Below are 25,449 nucleotides of genomic sequence, written 5' to 3'. Positions count from 1 at the left end.
CACCAGCTCCCACAGGGTCCTTTGAGGCCCTCTCCTACCTCAAGGTCCCCTCTGCTTGTCAGCTGTCTCCTAACTGCTTCCTCATCTTCAGATCTCCTGTTCAGTCCCATGAGAGAGAATTTGAGAGGTCATCCTTCCAACAGCCACTTCCTGTGGGTTGGCCGTCTCATTTACCTGTGGTGAGGGCTACCAGGCCTCATGGGGTTAGTCTTGTCCTATACTCACCAATTTCCTTTTTGAAGAACTGACCTTAAGCCAAGCATTGCGATACTGGGGACACAGCGCCAATAAAGCAAAGCCCTTGCTCTCCATGGATTTGCCTTCTACCTCCTTTACCTCCAGCTATGGGTGTGGCAGACATTCTGGCCTGTCCAGTTTGGAGACAATGGCCCATGATTGACCACTGAGCTCTTGCCTCAGTCCCTAAGTCACTGCCTCCTGTGGTTCTCTGCATTCATGTCCTTTCCCATTATCTATCCACCTCCAGAAACTGGGAATGTGCCTTGCCCCACTGTACTGGGGAGTCCAAGGTGACCAAACAGATGGCCTCAACAGCTGGTGGAGAGTGATGGGAGGGAGGCCTGGTGGGCTCCACTCAGAGGCCCTGTGGGTCAGCTGCCGTGGGCAGTTGAGCCGTAGCTACAAACAATGAGACTGCTAACTGTTGTACCATAATTTGTAGCAAATACCCAAGCTGTCATCTGCTTTTCTCTCTTTCTTCCCTTTTGTCAAAGCTAAACTGCTTGAAAGGATTGTATGCCGGGTCAAAGGCATCAACGGCCGGCATCAATCTTTCCTAGGCTTGTCTTCCTAGTTCTTCAAACTCCTAGTGATCCTTCAAAACCTAGCTCCAGGCATTCCCCTCCCGCCTCAGTGAGTCCTTCCCTAAATTCTCAGAGGTCAGCATGCCCTCATGTGGGCTCCTTCTGTACTCGGCATGTAATTTTGTCGTTGCTGTTACCATGCTGTCCTGCCAATATTTATTTAGATATGTGTTTTCTTTACTGGAGTGTAAACTCACAGAGGCAGGGACCATGGCTTGGTCATTGGTTCATTCGTTTTTAATTTAAACAAATTATTTTGGAATAATTTCAGATTTATAGGTTTATGGTATGTTTGTTACAACTAAGGAATCAACATGGCTGTGTGACACTTAAGTAAATTTCATAGCTCATTCAGATTTCACTCATTTTTCCTTAACGTCTTTTTCCCGTCCCAGGATGTCATCCAGGTGCCACATTACATTTAGTTGTCATGTTTCCTTAGCCTTCTCTGGTCTGTGAGAATTTCTTGAACTTTGTTTTTGATGACTTTGAGAGCTTTCAGTCATACTGAGCAGGTATGTTGTAAAATACCCCTCAGTTTGGGTTTATCTGATGTTTTTTTTTTTTCTCATGGCTAGATTGGGGTTTATTTATTTTTAAACACTAGCCCTGAGTTAAATACTTAGCATGTACCACCTAGTGTAGACTAGGCATTTGATTAATGGTTACTGAACTGAATTAAATTCAAGTGCTTCTTTGGTACCTCCTATATAAACAGAACCCTGACTGATGCTTTTGGAGAGATGAAGTATGGACCTCAAGTTCTGTAAAGATCTTCCACACAGCTGAATAATAAAAGGCAACATGCAAACAAGTGTCAAATAAGTGGAACTGAGAGAATGACCTACGACAGCTCAGGAGATGGACTAACGAGGGTGAGTGGGTGCAGTCAGCAAAGATCTATGTGAAGGAAGGCCCTGGAAAAGTGGGGAGGATTTAGAGAGGCTTTTTTCAGTTTTCAAGCATACCAGGCTGCTTCTTGCCTTAGAGTCTGCTCACATGCTGAGCCCAAAACCTGAGAGACACCTCCAACTCCTCTTTTCCCCATGGCTGATGTCTTCTCATTGTTTAGGTGCAGGGCTAAATGCGAGTTCTGCAGATGACATTATCCAAAATAGGCTCAACTTGCCACTATGTCCAGAGATCTTGTCTGTTTTCTTCACAACTTTTCTCAATGTTTCCGATGATTCATCGTTCCCTTTACTGTCAGTCTCCCTCCCTGGAGTCTAAGCTCCTTGAGGACAAGGAGTGAATTTTGACTTACTCTGGCAGAGTGCATTCCCCGGCAAACAGAGGTACTTGAATTATCTTGTTGAATGAATAAAAGGGTGGGTGTTGGATGAGCCTGAGTGACAAGAAAACGCATGAGCACCTGCTGGTAAGAGGCACTTGAATGGAGCAAGACTGAACCAGGCAGGCAGGTGGGATGCTGCCAGGTCATGAGACTGATCACAATGGTGTCAGGTGATCTCAAACGGGGTGGCATAACTTGGGCAAAGGCCAATGCTCTAGGTGTGGGCTGCACAGAGGTAGAGGTTGTCCAGTAATTTTCCACCTTGGGGAGGGCAACAAGGGTTCATAGGACAAAGAATGGGGAATAAGGGAAAACTAGGGTCAAGGAAGGGGGAGGGGCTGGAGGAATGTCTGCATAAATTGAGAATGTATCCCACGAATTAGAACAACACAAGAGCTCCTGAGAGGCCAGGGAGGTACCCCAATGAACTTCTCTGGTGTTGGCACAAACGCGAGGGAAAAAAGCACACTGTGGACAACACGGAAGGTGAACACTTGGATTTTTCGATAGGATTTCATACTAGGAAAGGACAGCCATCTTCGGAAGCATGAGGAAATCTAGAAGAATGCAATTGTTTCCATTCTGGGCTCAGAATGGAAAGGATCCCATAGAAATCTTTATTTTCCACCATGTTTCCTACATGGTTACAAAGGACAGAATCTGTGTATACACCGCCGACCTTGAAAAGTATGTATTTTCCCATCCAAATTCAATTTCAAAACATGGACCAATGCAGTGTTTCGTACAGATTCTGACTGGAATAAGCTCAGGGGGAAAAGGTCTGGAAAGCACATGGCAAAGAAACTCTGAGAGTCCAGAGTATGATTTAAAAAGAAAAAACATGGGACGTGTCGTCTTTGTGTACCCGTGTAAATAATTATGATGGTTGAACTCTGCTTATTTTTCATCCAACCTAAGTAACAGCTTTGAAAAAGAAAGATAACAGTGACCTGTGTGTATGGGAGTCCAGAGGGACAGTCTGTGACAGAGCTCACAAGGTTCCCAGGAAGACCAAGAACACGGTCCAACTGATCTTTCTCTGACAAGACAGGGCTGGGCAGAGGAAGGCGTAAAGAATGATTGCACTTGTACATTGGAAGGTCAGCACACGAGATCAGAGAGCAAGTCTGTTATTTCAAAAATATAGCCTTCGAATCCCCAGAGGGTAAGTGGATGAGTTCTGTTCACTAACTGGTAACTCCAAAATTCGTCCTCTCCCCTGTGCCTCCTTGCGTCAGAGCTAGAAGGGGCCATATTAGTATTAGCCTATGTAGTCCCTTCATTCGAGAAGGAAGGAACCTGATGTCCAGAGGACAACATAACCTGCCCAGAGTCAGTCTGGTAGACTGCGCCTGAGCCTGGTGAGACCTAACACTGCTTCCCATGACAACCCTAAGCAGCCCATCTGAGGACTGACCACAAAATCGGCTCCGGTTCTACATTTTGATCTTTAGTCTCCATTTATTCGAACCTATGAACACTGTTCACCGTATTTTTCCCCCCTCGCGTTACTTTTGCAACAACCTTGAGGTGGCGGCGGGGGGAGGGGGAGAATAAAACAAAACACCACGCACATTCACATTCATTGTAATGAAAGGCACACCAGGTATCTGACCTAGACTCCTAGTTCCCTGCCAATCTTGAGCTCATCTAAATTCATTTCCCTAACAGAAAATAGGTGTCAACTTCGTAGATGGAAAGTAATTTCCCTGCAAATATCACCCAGAGAGGTTACCAGTGCTACTTGACAGTTTCATTATTACTTTTGTTTCAACTTAAGGTGAGGAAATCTACATTTGCCACAGTAACATGGTGGGGGGAAAAAATGTAGACTTTTAAACTTTGTGTCAGTTTTACCATGGGAAGGAAAAGTAAGAAACAAAGAACAATTGCGTTGGCTGCAAGCTGAGTCCATCAAAGAGCATTTCACAGGATCCTAGCTTTCCTCCTTACTTCCCACCCACAACCTTTCCGATCCTGAAACATCAGAGAGGGTTGGAGGGAACTATTCTGCATCACCTGAGCAGCCGGCTCAGAAGTGGGCAGCTGAGTGGCTCGGCAGGAACTACTTGTAAACACTGCTTATCAGCTCATTCATAATGTCAGCCAACTGGGAGCAAGGTAACTTCTTTTACTCTTCTCCTGATTCAGCTGAAGGCTGGTATGCTTTCGTGAGTACTCTATCGCGCTCTCTCTCAAAATAAATCAATACACATTTAAAATAAAAAAGGAACGACGTATGTAATAAAATATGAATTGAAGTAGCCTCTCCCTATAAATAGCTATTCATGAAATACATATAAGTGGCTATTACTAACATACTCTTAGTTGTCTTTATGTTGTCTAGGTTTCATATCTAAATGTGAAATGTTTAGATGATAGAGTACCTATGTATTTTCTACAGGGTCATATAATCTTGGATATAGGATTGCCAGATAAACTACAGAAAATCCAGTTAAATTTAAATTAAAAATAAACAATAATTCGTTAGTGTAAGTGTGTTCCAAATATTGCATGGAACATGCTTTTATTCTTGTCATTTGACACTGGGTGCATTAACTAGCCAGTTCATTTGTTATCCAGATTATTTTTTTCCTCTGCCTCCTTTTTTGACCTTTCACTTGCTTAATTTTAGGAACCCCTATGGTGGAGGGTAGAGACAGAAATACAGTTCAACCACCTTGGGTGTCCTACTTATCACTGGCTGGGACACATGTTTTAGTAGGAAAGGAATGTGATATACTGGGTTGAAAACGGCAATTATCTGCATCCTCCCTATTACCGTATAGACAGAACGAGCCAGACTGATGTTTTCCAGAGTTTGGGTTTTACAGACCAGTAAAATGTAAAAAGAAAAGAAAGTTGTGACACTGTGAGAAGATTAATATATTTATTGTTGCCAAGTTTAAATCTGATCAAATAAAATGTTAAACAATACCACACTGCCACTTTCAATTATTGTTAACTCATAAAAGAAAGTAACATCTGAGCATCTCCAAAGTAGGAAGGGCACACTCTTAGAATAAAGAGCAGTACTTTTTTTTTTTTTAATGTTTATTTATTTTTGAGACAGAGACCACTGGGAGGGGCAGAGAGAATCCCAAGCAGTCTCCATGGTGTCAGTGCAGAACCTGGGGCTCAGTCTCATGAATGCTAAGATCATGACCTGAGCCTAAATCAAGAGTGGGATGCTTAACTGACTGAGCCACCCAGGTGCCCCAAAAGAGCAATGCTTCTTAAACAAAGTTGGCAGCCTTCCGATGTACAGTCATCGGTTTTGTGAAAACTCCATCCCAATGATGCGCAGGCCCTGGGATCTGAGAACACCGAGACCAGGTGATGCCGTGGTAGCCCCAGTAAAATGACAGTACCAATATCACACATCACACAGGTTTGTGCTGCTAGGAGAGAACCACAGAGCTCTTTCAACTAAAGGAAAGAGAAGGTCGACTTTTGATGACCTTATGTTACTATCCAATTTAAGTATTTCATTTCGGAGCAGCTTATTAATTGTGTGGAAATATTAGGTGACTTTTGTCAGACCATGAAGCACTTCCTCCACTTAGAATACACAGAAAACCTTTCTCTAAACTTTTCTAAACTTCCTTTGATGCACAGCCTGATCTCTGCGCTCTTCGTCCCTACGTCCGTAAAAAGAATGCTTAGCAATTGGATAATATGACATGGAAGTTAAAGCCCCTTCATCAGAGAATCCAGAGATCTTTGACACTACAAGTAATTAGTGGTTATGAGTAATTCTGGCTCTTGTGAACTGGCAGAATGTGTGATCCTGGCCGAGAAGAGTTGGGTATTGGCCAAAAGGCAGGCGTCGTTGGGCAGGCCAAAAGACAAGTCCCCAAGTTCAGACTTTCTATCATCCTTCCTATTTTACACAAGGAAAAACTCTAGTGTAAAAGTGGAGAATCGTGTGAAATTGCTGAGTTAGTAACAGAAATCAAGATTAAAATCAACTTCCCAACCCAAGTCTTGTATATAGTTTCTTCTTGAGAAACACATATAAAGACTTTTTACCAGGGAAACTTCAAAGTTTTTTATTTTTTAATTTTTTTAAGGTTTATTTATTTTTGAGAGAGAGAGAGAGAGAGAGACAGAGTGTGAGACGGGGAGAACAGAGAAAGAAGGAGACAAGCAGGCTCCAGGCTCTGAGCTGTCAGCACAGAGCCTGACGTGGGGCTCGAACTCGTGAACCACGAGATCATGACCCGAGCCAAAGTCAGAGGCTTAATTGACTGAGCCACCCAGGCACCCCTGTAGTGACAGAGTTTTAAATTGTAATTGTTTATCTTACCTAATAAGTAAAAAAAAAGATATGAAACACACACTCCCATTAAAAATCACTTCAACCTGAACTCTAAGGAGGCCAGTTAACATCACCTCCCACTTGCCACCCCTCAGAGTCCTGCCTGAGAGATTCAAAGCCACCAGACATTCGCATTCAGAAGGAGTGCTACCATTTTTTTTTTTTAACTTCTTAAATCCCACCCCTTCTGTAATGACTGAAGCTCAGGTATTTTGCCCTCAGCTCTATTTAATATCAGCTTGTTTTCATTCCTCACTTGCTGTTGTTTGCCTTACTAATTCTGACACGATTATTCTTTTCAGGTCCAACTGAAGACAAGAGAGAGGTTTTGGCTTCGAGTCCAGGGTGATGTTTCCCAGAAAGTCAACTCTTGTTCCAGGTACTTGATAAACATCTCTCTAACTAATTTCTCACTGTCTTTAAGCCATTAACATTCTGGTTAGCAAGTCCAGAGCCCTTCAGACACCGTTTTCCTCCTACACAAGTAAGCTAATGAAACCCACGAAGGGCAGCTGGGCCCTGTGCTTGTCTTTAATGGTTTCTGTCACCCAGACCAAGCAGCCACGAGCATGACCATGGCACTGCGCATCGGGGTGTGCAGCCTCAGGGCAAGGGAAGAGTGCGAATAACTGTGGCCCTCAAATTGCAATTTAAAGATAGCTGTGAGGTTATCCTCTCCCCACGTGCTTCTCTTCCGAACCACCAAGTTTGAGGACAATGTGCTATTTTTACTTATTTTCAGTGGAAAGAACATTAAACCTTAGGGTGATGGTGGCATATTGCTGAATTGTGTGTTTTAGCCTGACTAGAATACATTTTTTTGTTGTTGTTGGGGAGACGGAAGAAAAGAGAGCTTCAAATCCAGAGAGAGAGAGAGGAGAGAGGAGAGAGGAGAGAGGAGAGAGAGAGAGAGAGAGAGAGAGAGAGAGAGAGAGAGGAAAAAGCTAGATTTTCCTAGTTTCTGGATTCTAGGTATAAAGAAAAAAGAAGAAAAAAGCCACAATTAGTAATATAGTAATTAAACTGGAGGAAGCTATCATCCTTAAAAAGGCGTTTCTTGATAGATCTTGATTCCATTTGCCTCTACTGATTTAAAATGTGCTTTCTGCAATCAGAATACAGCTATGAGACTTAAAGGGTTTCGAAAGAACACCTTAAAGGGCTTTGCAAATGCATGTGAAAGACAGTGACGCTTTCTCCCAAGGATGCTTTGTTGCATCGGGGAAATGAATCAGAGACTTGGCCCTCAATTCCCTCGGCAACAGAAACATGCTTGAAATGGTTAGGGCAAATGAGTTAGGGAGAGTACACCCTGCATTTTGCTTTTAATTTCAACAGAACAAAATAAAACCTTGGACTTGGCTGGAGACACATTCTGAGCCTTTGCGTCTTCTATTCCCTGCCTGAGTCAACTCCAGGCAAGACTGCATTCTTAATGCCTTTATTTTCAGATCTGCCTCACTTAGAGGTTGTGGTGTGGTAGCATTAGTAGTCACGGGGTTTGTCGCCTTAAGAGTTACCCTTGTGAAATACCAAAATATTTTTGTTCAGGTTAAACATTCCCTTTGTTTCTCGGATGAACTCCTTCAGGAAGTGTGTTCGGTGCATATCCGGACGCAGTCTACAAGAAGAGGGTTGGAGAAGCTCGTCCAATTCCTTACAGAGACCATTCCTTCTACCCACGTAGGAAACCCGTGTTCTTCTCCTCTTCAGGTCTATCTTATCAGACTGGGAGAAAGAGACGAAAGCAACCCTACGTCCCCACTTTGAGAGAGGAGTTGAGGTACGGCGCTCATAATTCCTGGCTTTTACTTGGATCAAGTATGGGAGAAAGGAAGAAAGAGAAGAGGAAACTAAACCTGGAGGAAGAAGAAAAAGAAGAAGGGCAATAGCTATCCACCCTCTCCCCCAGAACACCTAGCAATCTGCCCTTTTGAGTAAGCTGACTCGTAGTACATCCTAGTGCCTCTATGGGCTTGGAGGTATCCAACTAGGCCTGCCATCAAGTAGAAGGCAGTCTGAAGCTGCTGAAGGAGAAGGATGCCTACCATTGGTTCTTTTATTATCATCATCATCATCATCATCATCATCATCATCATCATTGTAGTAGTCTGTAGGGGAGGAAATTTTTTCTTTTTCTTCTACCTGTCTTGGGTTCATTCCTGCAAATTAGATTGACAAAGGACAGGCGAATGAGAGAAAAACAAGCAAGTTTATTGATTCATGCAGCACACAACACGTGGAATACTTAATGAGGAATAACTCAAAGAAAGATACACCTGTAGAGAAGTGACAAGACGAAGGAAAAGGGTTTTAGATTTCTAGGGGCGGCAAACTGTAGGAAGATAGATATATGAGGGGAAACCGACGGAAGATAAAGATTGTTTTTAGTAAGGTTTGTTATTTAGGTTCCTTTGGTGCAGACTCTGGGCTGATAAGAGGCTAGAATAGTCTCTGGTGGTTAAGAATCCTCCAGCCCTTAGGGGTGCCTGGGTGGCTCAGTCGGTTAAGCGTCCGACGTCAACTCAGGTCATGATCTCATGGTCTTTGAGTTCGAGCCCCGCGTCGGGCTCTGGGCTGATGGCTCAGAGCCTGGAGCCTGCTTCCGATTCTGTGTCTCCGTCTCTCTCTGCCCCTCCCCCATTCATGCTCTGTCTCTCTCTGTCTCAAAAATAAATAAACGTAAAAAAAAAAATTTAAGAATCCTCCAGCCCTTCCTGGTAGAGAGGGGGAGGCCAGAGAATTTGTCCTGAGTCTGTTTCTCCTCAATTGTCAAACTGAGGCTCAAAATAAGCCTTACCCCAGAATGGCATGTCTTAGGGTGGTAGGCTCTAAACCCCTTCACATTCAATTTTTCTTTCTTTTCATAAGGTTCTAAAAATAATACATACACATGGTAGAAAATTTGAAATTTAGAAAGACGTTAAAAGAAGCATGCAGAAACATCACCAAATCTTATCCTGTTAGTCAAACGCAACCACAGTTAAGAATGGTTCCAGTATTCTTTCCTAGGATTTATCTTCATGTAACTGAGATCATTCTTTACAGAGAATTTCACACACCATTTTTTGTTCAATCCATCAAAAGTATTTCCTCATGCCATTATTAATTCTTTAAATATTGTTTTAATGGCAGTATAATTTTTCATCATATGACTCTGCTATAATTTGTTAATAATTTTCCTAATTTTGGACATTTAGGGCATACCTAAATTAATGTTTAATGTGTATGCATAAATGTTAGCCTTTCAAATTCTTTCTTTTTTTTTTTTTAAGTTTACTTATTTATTTTGAAAAACAGACAGCATGCATATGTGGGAAGGGCAGAGAGGTGGGGGGAGAGAGAGACTCCCAAGCAGGTTCGGTGCCGACAGCTATGACTGACGCAGGGCTCGATCCAGGAATGGTGAGATCATGACGTGAGCTGAAACCAAGAGTCGGATGCTTAACCCATTGAATCACCCAGGCACCCCTTAAATCAATACCTTAGAATAGTCTAATAGAAGGAGAAACACCAGATCAAAGAGTGTAATCATTTTTAACGTTGTATTAATTTGTATTAACACAGTGTATCAGTGTCTTCCTGAAACTCTGACTGCACTGACTAATGTAATTTAAAAATCTTTGCTACTTTGTTAGGTCCCTATTATTTAACTTGGTATTCACTGGTGAGGCTGAAAATTGTTTACTGTATAATTAGCTATTTGTATTTTCTCTTCTATGAATTGTCAGCTCATGACCTTTATCTGATACGCTCATTAATTTATATAGACACTATATAATAAGATGATTTGTGCCTCCATTTTGGAAAAAAAAATACATTTTCTTATCATTTGGCTTTTTGGCCTCTGATTTTGTTATGGTTATTTTTGACACACGGAAATTTTGTATTACTCTATATTTCAACTTATTGACCCTTTACTCAGTGACCTCTTCCATTGCTTTAAAGTACAGAAAAATCTTCACCCACCTAGAATAAATATGTAGAGATTACTCTTTTAGCTATTTAACTTCTGAAAAATAATATTTCTTTATCTAGATCTTGTTATATGGTATGATAAAAAATAATTATTTTCCTGATAAGCTAACAATTATCATAGGGTCACTTGCTGACTACTTGTCCCTACAGTTTTTTTATGTATTCCATATATAGATATTTCAGTTTATTCTTACATACGCAAGATTATATCTGGGGGTTTTCTAACTGATTTCTTTGCCTATTCTTTTGCCAGTAGTTTCATCACCCCCAATTTTTTTAGAAGTTCTTTTTAGCTCTTACACTGAATTCCTTAAAAGATGGCCAAGATGATATACAAAGAAAAGTGTTTAAAGAGGATGTCTGCCTTTGAAGTTTCAGGTCTTAGTTGAAAAATACAGTTCTTCTTGTGTCTATGAAGGATGGAGCTCATGCTATGACACAGAAAATCAGGAAGGACTTTCTTGGTTTCTTGATAGTCATGGGAACAGTGATATAAAAAAGAAGAATTATATATCTTTTTGTTCATCTCAAGTAAAGAAAAGGTCCAGCGAGGAGATCAAGATATTCAATGCTAGAAGATCACCTCTGCTTGGACTTCTGGGGCACCAGTAAAGATACCAACCCATAGACCTGTAGAAAATTGCCAGAAACTGTCACAAAATGATACATGAGAGAAAGCCTGAATTACAGTGGTCCCATTAAGGTTCTAGAAAGGATGTGCCAAATAATTTTGTTTTGTTTTTTAAGGCTTAACAGTGAAATCTTAGAGTGTTGAGGTTTTAGGTGACTTTTTTCTTTCTCTTTTTAAAAGTTTAATTGTGTTTTCATTTTACCCCAAATTCCATATGTTTTTCCTGCCCCCTTAATAATGGTCTGTTAATTAATTAACTTCTGGAATACAATATTGGAAGCTTTAGCCCCAAGAAGTGCAATGGTACAAAAAGTGGGTTTTCTACTTCTCCATCTCTTTTCCTTAGTAAATATAGCAACACTAAAACTCATCTCATTAGAAGAGATTTTGTGAAAATGAGACAGGACATTTCTAAACTAAGTGCTTTTCCTCCGAATAAGATTTAACCCAAAATGAAGTTGGGGGACTGGAAGCAGGTATGAAAAAACCTTTTTTTTTTTTTTTTAATTTCTATTTCTAAAGCCAATAAAAACCCTTTCACAGTAGGTTTTCTTTCTCTTGACAACCAAGGATTGATACATCTTGCGTGTCAGAAAGTAGAGGGCTGTGTGTAAGTAAGTGCTCCCTGGACACAATTCTTTTCCCCTGTAAATTCCCTTTTTGTGATCCAATTGGCCCTCTTTCACTGTCTTGAAAGTTCCCATTTTTCTTTAACGGTCTCTACTATCCTGTTTTCTTTGCTCTTCTTAATCGTTCTGCTTTTCATTAGTAGATAATTCTCTCTGGCTGACCAACAGTGAGGAGGGTCAGAGTCATGGACAATATACCCTATCTGGTTTAGTCTGGCTCCAGAAAAGCTAAACTGTGCCTCATCCTCGAATTAAGTTACTTTAAGTATAAGTGATCATCAGCCTCCGTGGCAATGATTTCATCATACTAAGCGCTTGAGAATACCTGCTGCACTTTTTTCACCTCCCCACCCCAGGCAAGTTTATCTTTGCTCTTAAACCATCAACGGCACTTTGTATCTCTTTTCCATGCCACATTGAAAAGCAATACAAATCAAGCGCTGTACGTATCACTTAAACACATAAACAATTATGTAGTAGTCCATTTCCCCCTCAAACCTTCCGTGCTTGTTCTCCTGTCTTAGAGTAACACTTGAAAGTCATCAAAGTGCCTACAGTGCCAGCAGCTGTTGGTGTTGGGGGTGGGGGAGCACGGCGCATGTCACATCTTTGCTCTAGGATGGACGTCCACGTAATTTCTTGGAACAAGGCTTCTAGTGGATAACCCGGTGAGATGGAGGAAACTTCCTTCCACTCAGATACTGTCAGGGCCAATGTGCCTTTCGGGAGAGATGGTCTGTGAGATTCTGAACATTGAAACTGTAAAAAAAATTGAGCCGGACAGATCCTTGCCACCACTTTTTCTGCTAAATATAGATATGTTGTCATCGGCTTGCACAAGCAATTTCCAGCTACAGCTCCTCAGGAAGGGAGGCAGGTCCAGGGGCTCGTGTCTCTGGCAGTTAAACTGCAGAGAGAGGAGTGGACCTCCACTCAGAGGTTGTGAGCTGCAAGGGAAGGGGGCAAGAATGGAAAGAGGAGAGAGGCATCTTAGCTTTGGTTGAATATAATGGCACACTGGGGCATCTGCAGCAAATGACGGTAGTGGCTCTCATTAAGCATCAGTAACTTTGAAGAAAAGGTGTGTAGAAGGGGCTCCAACCCAGAGTCTGCCCTCAAGGTCCCCCCTCTGCCATCACTTTGGAAAACAATGTGGTAGAGTGGGAAGATACTATGAGATACCTAGTCAAAGAGTCCTGAGTTTGGATCCCACCTTAACCTGACCCTATGTCTGATTTGGAGTTACTGAAATACTCTGAGCCTCGGGGTCCTTCTATATAAAACGTAGGTAAACTAATATCTCTCTCACAGCGTTATTAGGACTAATGATAGGATTGAAGTACATGGCACGGCTAAGTACTCATCTTTGCTCGGTGCCCTTCTCCTTCTTCCCTGTTAGGCAAGTCACTTAAGCTTCCCTGGACTCCAGTGGTTTTTCTCTTAGCAAGTCCTACTGGTTGTACCTCTAAAATATAATCAGAATGTACCCACTTCTATTTCCATGGCTACCACACCAGTACAAGCCACTGTCATCTCTTGCCAGGGCACTGCAATAGTTTCCTGACTAGTTTCTCTCCCTCTGTTTTTAAACCCTGTATAATCTGTCTCTGCACAGCAGGTAGATAGAACTTTAAAAAAAAAAAAGGAAGTTAAATCATGCCACTCCCCTATCTAAAGCCCTCCAAGCGCACTTAGAATAAAATCCAAGCTTCTCACTACAGCCTTTGATGCTCTGTGCGATCTAGTCCCTGCTTATCTTTGTCTTCTTTGACTCCCATCTGCTATCACTTTCTTCTTCTATTAATATTTTCCAACTGTACTGGCCTAATTTCACTTCCCAGAACACATCAAGTTTGTTTCTACCTTGGGGACTTTGCTTTTGCTGTTTCCATAGCCTGGAAGAAGCTTCTTCCAGCTTCTGCAGCGGTTGAAACCTTTTCAACGGTTCAGGCAGGAGGTCCCTCCTAAAATTTGTCTTTCCTCACCTAGTGTGTCTATCCTAGCCTATTTTACTTTCCTCAGAGCACCTATCACGACCTAGAAGTATGTGAAATTTTGCTTGTCTGTTTTCCTCTTGGGAATGTAAACTCTGAACAAAGGGGACTATCTATATCTATATCTATATCTATATCTATATCTATATCTATATCTATCTATATCTATCTATCTATCTATCTATCTATCTATCTATCTATCTATCTATCTATCTTGAATAAGCCTAGAACAATGCATGGAGCAGAGTAAGTACTCAGAAATCACTTGGTGAGTGAATTAGGAATGAATACGTAAGATAAGGCGGTAAGATCTTCTTAAAAGTTTGTGACTAGATTTGACAGTCTTTCTATGCCCTTTCTATTTCTAAAAGATTCTAGGATTCCTTGAACAGAAAGTCTGAATCCCAGAATAATTTTAAAGAAACGTAGTTTAGAAATTTTTCAAATACTCAACACAGAAAAAAATTATATTAGGTTTGCCAGACGGAGGCACTCTGGGTATCTGCTTTAACAAAAAAAAAAAAAAAAAAAGAAGGACTTATAATTTGCATGTGGAGTATTTGTATGTAAAGGGATCCTTTTAAACTATTTAAAAATTGTGTTCCTTTAAGTAGCATTTAGATTTTCTGAGCAATCCTATTTACAGTTGGCTTAGCACATCCTTTCTTCACAGATCTTGAAAGGGAATATGATTCCACAACATAACACATCTGCTAAAAGAAATGGCTCAGGTAAGCTCAGGCTTTGTGACTTGTATGTTCTTCGGCTCAGGGAGGTATTCATACCATTGTGCTCTGGGCAGGTGAGTCCACTTCTGGGCTGTGTTACAAGAGGGACACTGTGGGGGCACCTGGGTGGCTCAGAGCCTGGAGCCTGCTTTGGATTCTGTGTCTCCCTCTCTCTCTCTCTCTGTCCCTCTCCCTGCTTGCACTCCATCTCTCTCTCTCTCTCAAGAATAAATATTAAAAAAAAAAAAGAGGGACACTGTGCAAACTGGATCACATCCTAGGGAAGAAACTGGAAACCGTGTTAACAGAAGAAAATGGGAAGGCTTAAGCGAAAGGAGAGGAGATTGTAAAGGCTGGCAGTGGTCAAATATTTGAAGGTTTCTCATAAAAAGGCAGATTCTGTGCTGCATCTGCCATGGGACAAATCTAGAACCAACGAGTAGAAGCTACTGGAAAGCAGATTTTGACTCAACAAATGGAGAGAATTTCCACCAGTCTGTCTTCATACATCAGCAAAAGCCTGCCCGTAAATACAACGAGCAGGTACCATCACTGGATGTTTAAATTTGGGGGCAGGCAGAGGAGCAAGGATTCCTCTTATTGAAGGTGGGCAGCACAGACACTTCCAGCAAGCTCTCACGGAAATCTCTTCACACATTCCAGGCTGGCTAACAGGGACTAATAATACTATGTGATCTGTATCACATACCGTTCTAACAGTAACATATGGGATACGATGAGTGCCGTTTAAATAACAGCTCAAGCCCAGAAAACTTTGAGTTTCGGAAGTTAACTTAGAATTTCATAGATCCGTGATTTTATATTCTCACCTGGAAGCAAGTTACTGGCTATTTCCTGCCCAAGAGATTTCTTCTCTGGAAAGCTGAAGGAGGCTACTACTCTTCTATATCCTTGGTGAAAGACAGGTTGTGTTCCAAGCATAACCCTGGGTTTAGGGAGAGCCGATAAGGCTGGAGAGTACAGGGTTGAATTAGATCACCTTTTAATTTGTAGGCTAAGAACGGTCTGTTATTTTTACCTATCCCTTCTGGCAGGGGCAGCTGGTAACTGGAGGCAGAAGCTGACCTTCCACAGCAACACCCCCAGCCTGACCCCTCTTTTCTCCTCCTTTCCTTCCTTTGCCTTTCTTTAGAATTCCTACGAGCCTTTGCATGCTTAGCATGAAAATGAGCCCATTTTATTTTTGGAACCCACAGAGGCAGCCCTGAGGGGAGTTATTGTGTTGCTTTTAGCAGCTAAACAAAAAGGTGTGAAATCATTTGCTGGCTGTTCTAGAATGGGAACAAATAAATAAATAAACTGAGAAGGAAGGTTCAGGACAGTGTGGGGCAATTTGGACAGAACCTCGTGACAGGCTTCTCTGAGACTTATTAGTAACCAAAGTGGCTGTAGGAATGTCTGTGCATTTTTCTCACCTTCCCAGGAAGTTATGAGAATAGCCGGGAAGCCACCGGGATGTTTTCGGTTTTATTGATATATTTTCATACGATTTCCATGTTGCTTTGAAAAGGACATAAGGACGGGACTACTTTGAGAAAATTCCTTAAAGTCCTTTGTAACATTCCCTGTGCAGAGAGAGTGAGGTAAGAAGAGGGGACAATTCACCAGGCTGTTCTAAGAACTGGGGACTCCCCCTGAATGCTTCTGTGGACACGTATTGAAGTCCTTACAGGCCTTTCATGACTTAATCACATAACAGTGGTAAGAGACACAGACCTCAAGCAACAAAGACTTCTTGTGAATCTTGAGGTTTTGGGTCTTATGCTGATAACAGTGGTTGAGAGCAATCTCCTGTTTGGGGTGCTGAGGGCCCTAGATACTTCTCTTCTTGGAAGAGCATCATATTTTGAAATACCTCTTCATTAGCAGGTCCATTTCAATGGGCATCTATGGTACGGGATTCCCTTTTTCCTTTTTTTTTTTTTTTTTGCAATTTTGGAATCTTTTTTAACCTACAAAATATTTAAAGCATATAAAAATGCAGAGACTTGGTAAATGTACATCCTTATTTCCAAGATTTTACAATTGCTACTTGGGCTCTTTTTTAAATGTTTTTATTTTTATTTTGGGGGGGGGGGATGAGTGGGGGAGAGGGAGGGAGGGAGGGGGGGGGAATGAGTGGGGGAGAGAGGGAGGGAGGGAGGGAGGGAGGGAGGGAGAGAGAGAGAGAGAGAGAGAGAGAGAGAGAGAGAGAATCCCAAGCAGGCTCCATGCTCAGTGCAGAGTCTGATATGGGGCTTAATCCCATGACCATGGGAACATGACCTGAGCTAAAATCAAGAGTCAGATTTTCAACCAACTCAGCCACTCAGGCAACCCTAGGCTCTTTTAAAAAGAAACTAAATGTTATGGTTGTGCCTGCTCCCATGCTTCTTTCTTCCTCTTTCCCAACAGGAAAACTCTCTTCTGCAGCTTATATGTGTCCTTCCATTCTTGGCCTTTAGGCAGGCTTGCCCACGTAGCAGCTTGGCTTAACAAATGTGGCCTTTGGAGTGATTGGTGGGCATCTGGCTTTAGTGACTGGTGGGCATCACCACGCAATGGGGACTAACAGGGCCTGTCTTATTAAGGTGGTTAAACCTCCTTATATCCAGCATTCAGGGCAACATTACAATATAGTCAAACAGCAAGATAAGACAGATCTTTTAAAAGCACTATTTAATCGATTAACTAATTCAGAGAACAGATAATACTGATTGCCCACTTCTCGTCAGGGACTAGGCCATGTGTAGGGATATGGTGAGTCACACACAGACAAATGGAAATTAAAACCACTGTAATATCAAAATTTTTCTTAGGAAAAGAACTGTGTTTCTTAGGACAATTCCACGATAAGGGGTGACCTTGAAGATGCAGGCAATAAGAACCAAGAGACAACTCAACTGAACAAAGCAGGGCTGTGGGGGAAGGGGAGGAAGGAGAGAGAAGAGGGGGAGAGGGAAAACTAGGAACCTCAGGGTGAGACAGAGAGGAGAGACAGGAGTGGAGGAAGGGACAAAGGCAGAAGACAAGAGGGCATGTGGCAGTGTGACTGAAGTGCAAACAGTCCATGGTGGTCCACCTATGGTGGCTGGAGGGCTGTGACAAGAAGGTCCCTCAGGAGCCATGTGAGGTTTATGTTTCTGTAAGAGAAATCCATTGTTTGTTACCCATCCTTCCCCGCCGCCCCCCCGCCCCAGTAAAATGTTCAGTGAAATAGATTTTTTTAAATCAAGTAGGAGGTGGATTTCATATACATGTGTACATACGCATATGTATGTATGTACATATATATCCATGTATATATGCGCATATGTGTATACATAGAGAGACATGTACATATTGTAGAAAAGACATCAAATGAACGGAAATGAATCAGTGGAGTGCATCAATTCAGAGCCAGGAATGACTGGAAACACAGGCCTGGGTGCCTTCCCCTTAAACTCCCAAACCTCGGAGCTCTCAGAAGTCCTGGCTTTCCGTACGATACAGGGAAAGTGCAGTGAGAGACTTCTGAAAGGACAGAGAGACCTAATCTGACATTGGAGTTGAGGGCTGAGCTTATTATGTGTTTTAGTTTTACACTGAAGGTTATAGGGAACATGATTTGAATATGGGGGTGGATTCTGAAGCCATAATTTATCACACCTCTACCACAGTTGCCCGGATGCTCTTCTCCCTTGTTTCCAACTAGCAAATTCCTGCTTCTTTCTTTAGGTTCTATTTAAATGTCACTTTATCTGTGGAGCGTTCCTTGACCCCCAGGGAGGGTAATTTTTTTCTTCCGGAATCCCATCTGTCTCCATAAATATCTGTATTACAGCACACATCACATGGTATTACATGGTATTGAACCTGAAAACAACAGAGTCAACCTCATGGTATTGCTTTGGAATCCCCACTGGCCAGCAAGATATGTGGCCCCTTTGCTGAATAAATCCTGGGTATGTGAGCAACAAAGGGAAACTTAGAGGGGGACACATAACTTCAGGAAGAGCAGAACCCCAAGCCCCTAAATAGTTGCACCTCTCTCCCCCAACAGCTTTGCTGTGACATACCATTTGTTTTTCCCCTTGTACCTATTTTGAATAAGAACCCATCGCTCCCCAGAAGTAAAAGCAATGTAATAGTCATTTGTTTGTTTACTTCTTCCCCGTGCCAAGACCCAGGGTGACGAGGCTGGATTGCACATGGGGCGTGGGCATCAGAAACTGGGAGTCTCACCTTGCCCGGCCTGTCTGGCTCGTATGCTTGGGCAAGTCACATAGCTCCTGTGGGACTCCGATTCCTCACCCAGTGGTAATGACCAGCCTCACAGGGTGGCTGCAAAGCTTAATTAAGGATTGAGAAGGAGGCAGAAAATACAAAGTGCCTCACACACGCAAAGAATTTTCTTCCCGTATTTATTTTTGGGCTCAGTAACCTGTGGTAGGAAGTGTTTATGACCTAGAAGAGGAACCCAGTGAAAAAATGCGACTACTATTCTCATTCATTCTAAAATGGCTCGCTTGGTACGGACGGGGAAATGGACCACACACTTATTTCTTTTATTCTAGTTCGTTCTGTGGCCCTTGCTGCCAACTTTGTGTGTACAATTTGCTACCTCTAGGTCTCAGTTTCCTTGACTACAAAGACTTTCTCCCTGATTCCCTGATGCTCAGATGTGTTGTGAGGCCTTCAATTTTTATCCCAGTCCCTATACTTTAAAATCTGCTCAGAAACAAGGTTCGCGGATGGGACACAATGTTTGTGAGCAAATCCACAGCGGTTGGTTCCCTGAGCCCAAAAAGAGGGTCTTGTAAACCTTTGCAAAAGCGACTCCCCAACTCAGCCTGGCTCTGTGACACCTACCTCTCTTCTCAGCACCTGGAGACCTTGGCAGGTCCAGGGTTTCCATCACTGCCAGGGCCTTGGCTTTGTTGCTAATTATTGGCTGGATGATTGAGCAAAAGGACAAGTAATCCCGAGGCAAGAGTGAGAAGGTAAGAGAGAGACAGAAAAGCACACCGAACAAGTGGTTTGTTATGAAAAAGCCATATTGTTACCACTACATTTTTCCTTTCTTTTTTTTTTTAATGTTTATTTATTTTTGAGAGAGAGACAGAGACAGAGTGCGAGCAGGGGAGGTGCAGAGAGAGAGAGGGAGACACAGAATCTGAAGCAGGCTCCAGGACCCCAGCTGTCAGCACAGAGCCCAACGCGGGGCTTGAACTCACCAACAGTGAGATCACGACCTGAGCCGAAGTCGGACGCTTAATGGACTGAGCCACCCAGGAGTCCCACATTTTTGGTTTTCTAATCATAGAGGCTGTCTCTGTGCTAGGGATGTTCAAAGTTCAAAGTTGTTCAGAAAGAGAAAACACGTGTCATATGCTGTGTTTGTTGCTGAGAGAAGAATAGAGGCCACAAGGTGACCATTATTTACACAGCGCCTCTTCTATACTCTCATCCTGCCCCAGCTGTCTTCAGAATCCCTGGCATCACACCCTGGAGGCAGGTGGGTCAGCCACATGGATCAGGTGAGGAAGAGGAAGTGTGAGACGGCTATTACAGGCTGCCCAGCCAGGTGTGGTGGTGGCTTTGGAGAGGTGTGGGGCCACCAAGGCTTATATAAGGAGGAGGGAGAACGTAGGCCAAAGGGGAAAATGTAACGTTGACTTTGATTGGCTAACTGAACATGAGGCCGACTGAGGGAGGAGAGAGAGGGAAGGATGGAAGACTTTGGAAAGCATGACAGTGTCTCATTTGTATGCAACACGAAGGTACCTTCCACATATAACACAGAAGGAGGTGGAGATAAATGGGAAACTTGATAGGCAGTAAAACCACATGCTATTTTAAATATATGCAAACATTAAAGAAGATTGGTATTAGTAGAATAGGATATACATCCTAATTACATCAACATTAGATGTGCTGTTAATACCATTACTCAATGTCATTTAAAAATCACTTGGGGGCACCTGGGTGGCTCAGTTGCTTAAGCATCTGACCTTTGACTTCAGCTCAGGTCATGATGTCACGGTTCGTGGGACACAGCCCTGTGTTGGGCTCCATGCTGACAGCACAGAGCCTGCTTGGGATTCTCTCTCTCCTCTCTCTCTCTCTCTCTCTCTCTCTCTCTGGCCCTTTCGCCACCCCCATCTCTCAAAATAAATAAATAAACATTAAAAAAAATCACCTGAAGAAAATGCAAAAATAATTTTTGGAACTTCAACCTTAGGTGCTCACACATCATTTTCTTAGGAAAATGTGGCTGTTGGAAATGTTGGACAGATTTTTTTTTTAAACCAAAGCATTATAACTTGTCTCCAACATGCCGGGAGTAAAATTTTCTATAGAAGCACTATTATAGAAAAATGCCACATGCTACGGATTAAGCACAGCTAATCACAACACATGAAAGCAAATGGAGCGTGTTCTGAGGGGTGCAAATACGTTGGAACCTGTCTATCACGAAACACGGTCTGAACAATCCTTTGAAAAATAGCCCTTTTGCAAAGAGAACTTATTACTAACTTCATGGAAGTGTCTCAATTTCAAATAGGGTTAATTTTATATACATTGATAATGGAAACAAAAGACAATATGAAAACATCCTTTTAGTTCTAAGCACCCCTCTTATTTGGGGGTGGGGAAGCTTTCAGCGATTCCATAGGTATCTCACACTTAATATATGGGAGGCGAAAAGCAGTGCCAGCTAATTCCAACACTTAAACTACTACTTAACCATCCAGCTGTTAAAAGGAGTCCAGAGGAATCGTTAGCTACAGTAAAGAGGTTTCTCAATCGACATCCCACTCTGAGGTCAACTCTCATCACAGGTGCACTTGGCTGTGAGGCACTTGTAATGTCAGAAGCAGATATGGCTGCCAAGTTCAAGTTGCCATGACTCTGAACGTAGTATAACATTCCACTCCAAGCCAGAGCCCGTAACTCTCACGGCTGTTCTGATGAGGGCCCTTCTTGGTACCACTCTGGCTCACACCCACTGGCTACAGTGATGCAGCAGGTGAAGGACTTAAGTGTCACTAAGTTGGTTTCCAATTGCTTCCAGGAAAAAAAAATCCATGGCATATACGATTCTTACATCTGACACCTGGCAAATTTCCCCTGTGTTCACAGGCTACAGAGATGGGATCTGACCATTGCTGTCATGGCCTTAAGTGCTGTCTCCCACACTTTGAGGGGTCTGAAACACGGGCACCAGGGAACATTAGCGTTTTGGAGACAAGGTGTAAGAAAACACTACATGTACCTGAAAACTCTGCCAAGCACCTCAGGCCTGACATGCCGTTTCTTAGCTCTTCCAACATCAGAACATTCTGTCTTAGGAACTGTCACCTCGACATCATATGCTGGTTTTATGGTGTTGATACACATCTACCAGAAAGGAAGCCAAAAGGAAGGACTCACCACTATCACTGTCTCCTACAAATGATCCCCCTGCTTTGCCCCTGGGCGTTTTTCTCCACGTATTGTTCTTGGGCTGTCTAATTTGGACGGAGCATCTGTGGAGCTGAAGTTCCACAAATATTCCAATAATAAACAACAGTGCTAATTACCAGAAGGGCCCTCGAAAAGTAACAGAATAGCAAACTCACTTTAACTTGGTCTTTGTGTCTTTGGTGATTAAAAGGTCAGAATGCTACGGTTTTGTTTGCAGCGTCATTTATGTTGACATTTTCCCCAGCGGGGTCAAATCTCCAATGTGAAAATAAATCTAGAAACTTTCTGTCACACGCTTTTAGGCTGTGTCTTCCCAATGCCACCCTTTGGGAGGTCAGCACAATTCATGGTAACTGGCCACATCCTCTATCTGTGGAGGTCTAAGAGTTAGCAGAACTTTATCTTTATGATGAAATGGCCTTTAGAAGTGGGTATTGCCAAGTTCAGAACGCGAGCATCATTACTGAGAAAGAGCACTTTCCTTTTAAACAGAGAAACCAACAGCCATGCACTACAAGGCTTGAAAAAAAAAAAAAAAAGGGAGCTACCGCAAAACAAACAAATATTCAGCTCAGTTTCAGGAAGTTTCCAGAGGATCAAACAAGCCTTTCTCTATTGAAGTTGTTGGGGGAACATTTATGCTTACTTCAGCCTTAGTTCCTATTTATGCGCTGGCTTTTATACATCGACCTCAGGAGGGCATAACGACTTCAGGTTACTCACAAAGTATCTTCAGAAAAGGCAGCCTGGAAATCCCACCCCCAGCAAGGGGGAGGGGATGCATTCAAATCTGAATTTGTTTCCAAACCACTGCTCTGTCCTGGAGGCCCGGATATCTCAAAAACCCGAGAGAGGAATTCCACTGAGAGAGGGTGAGAAAGATTGCTCGTGGTGTGAACACGCCTGCTAGGAGAATGCCTTTTCTCCTGGGTGAAACTGGGAGACCAGAGAGTCTATTTGGGGAGCCCTGTTTCCACTCAGAAGAAGCTTGCCATTTTCTGCTGGTCCCTGGGGAGAGGATTTGGTGCACACAGTTGAATGGTCAAGCAAATTCTCTTCCGCAAAAAAGGGGGAACTGCACCACCCCTTGGCAAACAATACTCCTGTTTTATAAACCTATTACTTTTTAGTTCTTGGTGTCATTCATGCTTTTCACAATGTTTTCGTTGGTGTTTTTACCCCCATTTGACGGATCAGAACATTGAGGCTCAGACAGTAAGTCCCAAGTTACACAGTAAATATAGTACGTAGGAAAGCTAAGATTCAAACCTGGGTCTTTGAGCCTCTCATGCCGGACTTCTTACTAACATGCCAGATCGGCCCCTAACTGCATCCTTTCTAATAACCCACATTATGATTGGTGGGAAGAGAGAGAAACGTTTGGAAAAAAATACTAAAGAATTTAGAACGGGGAGTGGGCATGCAGTAGAGGGAAATGTGGTCACTTGGTTGTTGTTACTATGTCCCCATCTTTTCATGGGAGTATTCCTTTTAAAATCTGCATGTTGGAACTTGCTGGTGAAATTTAAGTCACATCCTGCATACGGTGCAAGTTCACATCAGAGAAGCCGAAGATGAGGAAACAGCTGGCTCTAGAGGCATCAAGTCTGAAGGATGCACACACCTAAACAGAAACACCAAATGACGCTTGCTTCTGGAGACAGTCTCCTGAAGGTTATCCATACTTCAGCAAGGACAAATCTTCAACAAGCAGAGTCTTCCTATTTAGGTATCTCCTACTACATACGTGCCCAATTTATACAGATATTCACTTGGCTTACTTTGGAGCTTAGGAAAAGCTTCCTATGCTGAACAGCTTCCCTTTTTTCATTACAATACAGTGGATTTTGATCATACGATACGTGTGACTAGTCAATGGCACAAAATTGATGTGCCTCCCCCTACCTGGCCCTCTTCTTCCATAACATCAATACCCTCAGGCGCACAAGGCGGCTCTCACTCCAGGAGGCTTCTGGGAGCAGCGGCTCTCTGTACCCTCCTCCCACCCTAATCTTTTTTAAAGTTGGTACATCATGTCCATAAAGTCGACTATCCCTTCCAGAGTTTCGAACAGCCATTTTAGTCACCTAAATCTGAGAGAGATACATTTACAATCCACTTTAGGTTTATGTGGGGAACCATAAATATCAGGCTTGAGCCCTGAGGGCTAGAATTTCATGGGCCATTAAGCATGTCACCAGGTGGAAAGCTGTCAATAGCTGGATGTGAGTTATAGTCAGATAACCACAGTCAGCCTGGCTTAAGAAAATGTAACCCCAATCAGAGAGGGGTGTCCTCCTGCCCGCCTCCATCTCACTCTCGCTCACCAGTTTTTCCCTCCCTCCTCTGCACTCCGCTCCTGTTGGGTCTTTAGACTTGTCCCCCGTGCTAGACGGCAGGCTGCCTTTCTCTTGCCTAGATTGAAAGGCTAGGTGACATACAGAAAGAACAGGAGATTTGCAGTGAGGCGGATCTGGATTTAAATCTCTGTTCTGCCATTTGTAGCTATGACAATGTACAAGTTATCTGACCCCACCTTGGCTCCAGTTTTTCCCAATTGCAAAATTATTAAAGATAGTCAATAGCGTAAGAAAGGTAGGAGTAGGGCCAATAGGTAGAGATTATAGGGAGAGAGATTTCCTGCCTAGTAGACAGAAGAACTTTCTAAAAACCAGATTGGCAAACCATAAGAGACTCTTAAAAGCTGAGAACAATCTGAGGGTTGATGGGGGGTGGGAGGGAGGGGAGGAGGAGTGATGGGCACTGAGGAGGGCACCTGTTGGGATGAGCACTGGGTGTTGTATGGAAACCAATTTGACAATATGTTTCATATTAAAAAAATTTCACAAAACTAAAAAAATAAAATAAAATAAAAACCAGACTGGCTCATAAGTATAATGGGCTGCGTTGAAAAGAAATGAAGAAGTTAACATCTTCTGTTGCAGGTTTTGTGCCTAAGCTGGATGCTGAGTGGAGGGTCCTGAGAATAGATGGGAGTTTAGCCTGGCTACTTCAAATTTCCCTGCTGATCTTCAAATTTGATGATTCTTTGATTTGCATATGTGTCCTTCCAGAAAAGCCAAGATAAATCTTCGCAAAATCCCCAACAGAGAATAGAAGCAAAGTGACATGATTTTTTTTTCTCATTTTCATTTTCCTTCTAGAAAACTAATCCCTCCCATGTTTTTCTCCTCCATTCAATTAGTTGGTAGAGAGTCCCATTTCCACCGAGTGCTCGAACACGTTTAACCATTGTGAAACACTTAACACAAACCACATGGCCATAAGTTTTCATGACTCCCCACTACACAAATAGTTCCATTTTTAGAAAAATCAAAATTCTCTCTGCTGCCTCTTGCTCTCCTTCTCTCCATTGTTTCTGTTTGACCAGCTCGGCAGTACTCTCCCATCCTGCCCTCTTGCTGTCTGAGCCCGTGGCACCTGCCAATAAAAGTGATGACAGACTTTAATGTTCACGCAGGTTTCCAACAACAGAGTTCACTTCATAATCACCAGAGTTCAGCTGGTAAGCCTGATCTGAGTGACATCGGATTTTTTACCTGAGATGTTACACTGTGCGCTTTCATTTCTACAGGTTATG

The 25,449-nt window shown here is 42.7% G+C and overlaps 1 protein-coding gene and 2 long non-coding RNA genes across 4 annotated transcripts in view; 1 reads left to right on the top strand and 2 right to left on the bottom strand.

Annotated features, from left to right (window-relative positions):
• RORA (RAR related orphan receptor A) overlaps window positions 1–25,449 on the bottom strand; it is a 718,773-nt gene that overhangs the window by 136,547 nt on the left and 556,777 nt on the right. The gene's annotated exons all lie outside the window — the stretch shown is intronic.
• Window positions 2,344–24,930, top strand: LOC111560814. The gene is made up of 4 exons (XR_002742909.2): window positions 2,344–3,283; window positions 6,742–6,818; window positions 14,345–14,402; window positions 24,794–24,930. It is a non-coding gene; the product is annotated as an uncharacterized LOC111560814 (long non-coding RNA).
• On the bottom strand, window positions 7,162–24,622 carry LOC123386285. The gene is made up of 2 exons (XR_006600081.1): window positions 22,004–24,622; window positions 7,162–8,601 (listed from the first exon to the last, which is right to left on the bottom strand). It is a non-coding gene; the product is annotated as an uncharacterized LOC123386285 (long non-coding RNA).

The sequence above is a fragment of the Felis catus genome, chromosome B3 (assembly GCF_018350175.1).
Source record: "Felis catus isolate Fca126 chromosome B3, F.catus_Fca126_mat1.0, whole genome shotgun sequence".
In the NCBI taxonomy this organism is placed as follows: Eukaryota; Metazoa; Chordata; class Mammalia; order Carnivora; family Felidae; genus Felis; species Felis catus.
This window is presented reverse-complemented; position numbering and strand designations above follow the sequence as displayed.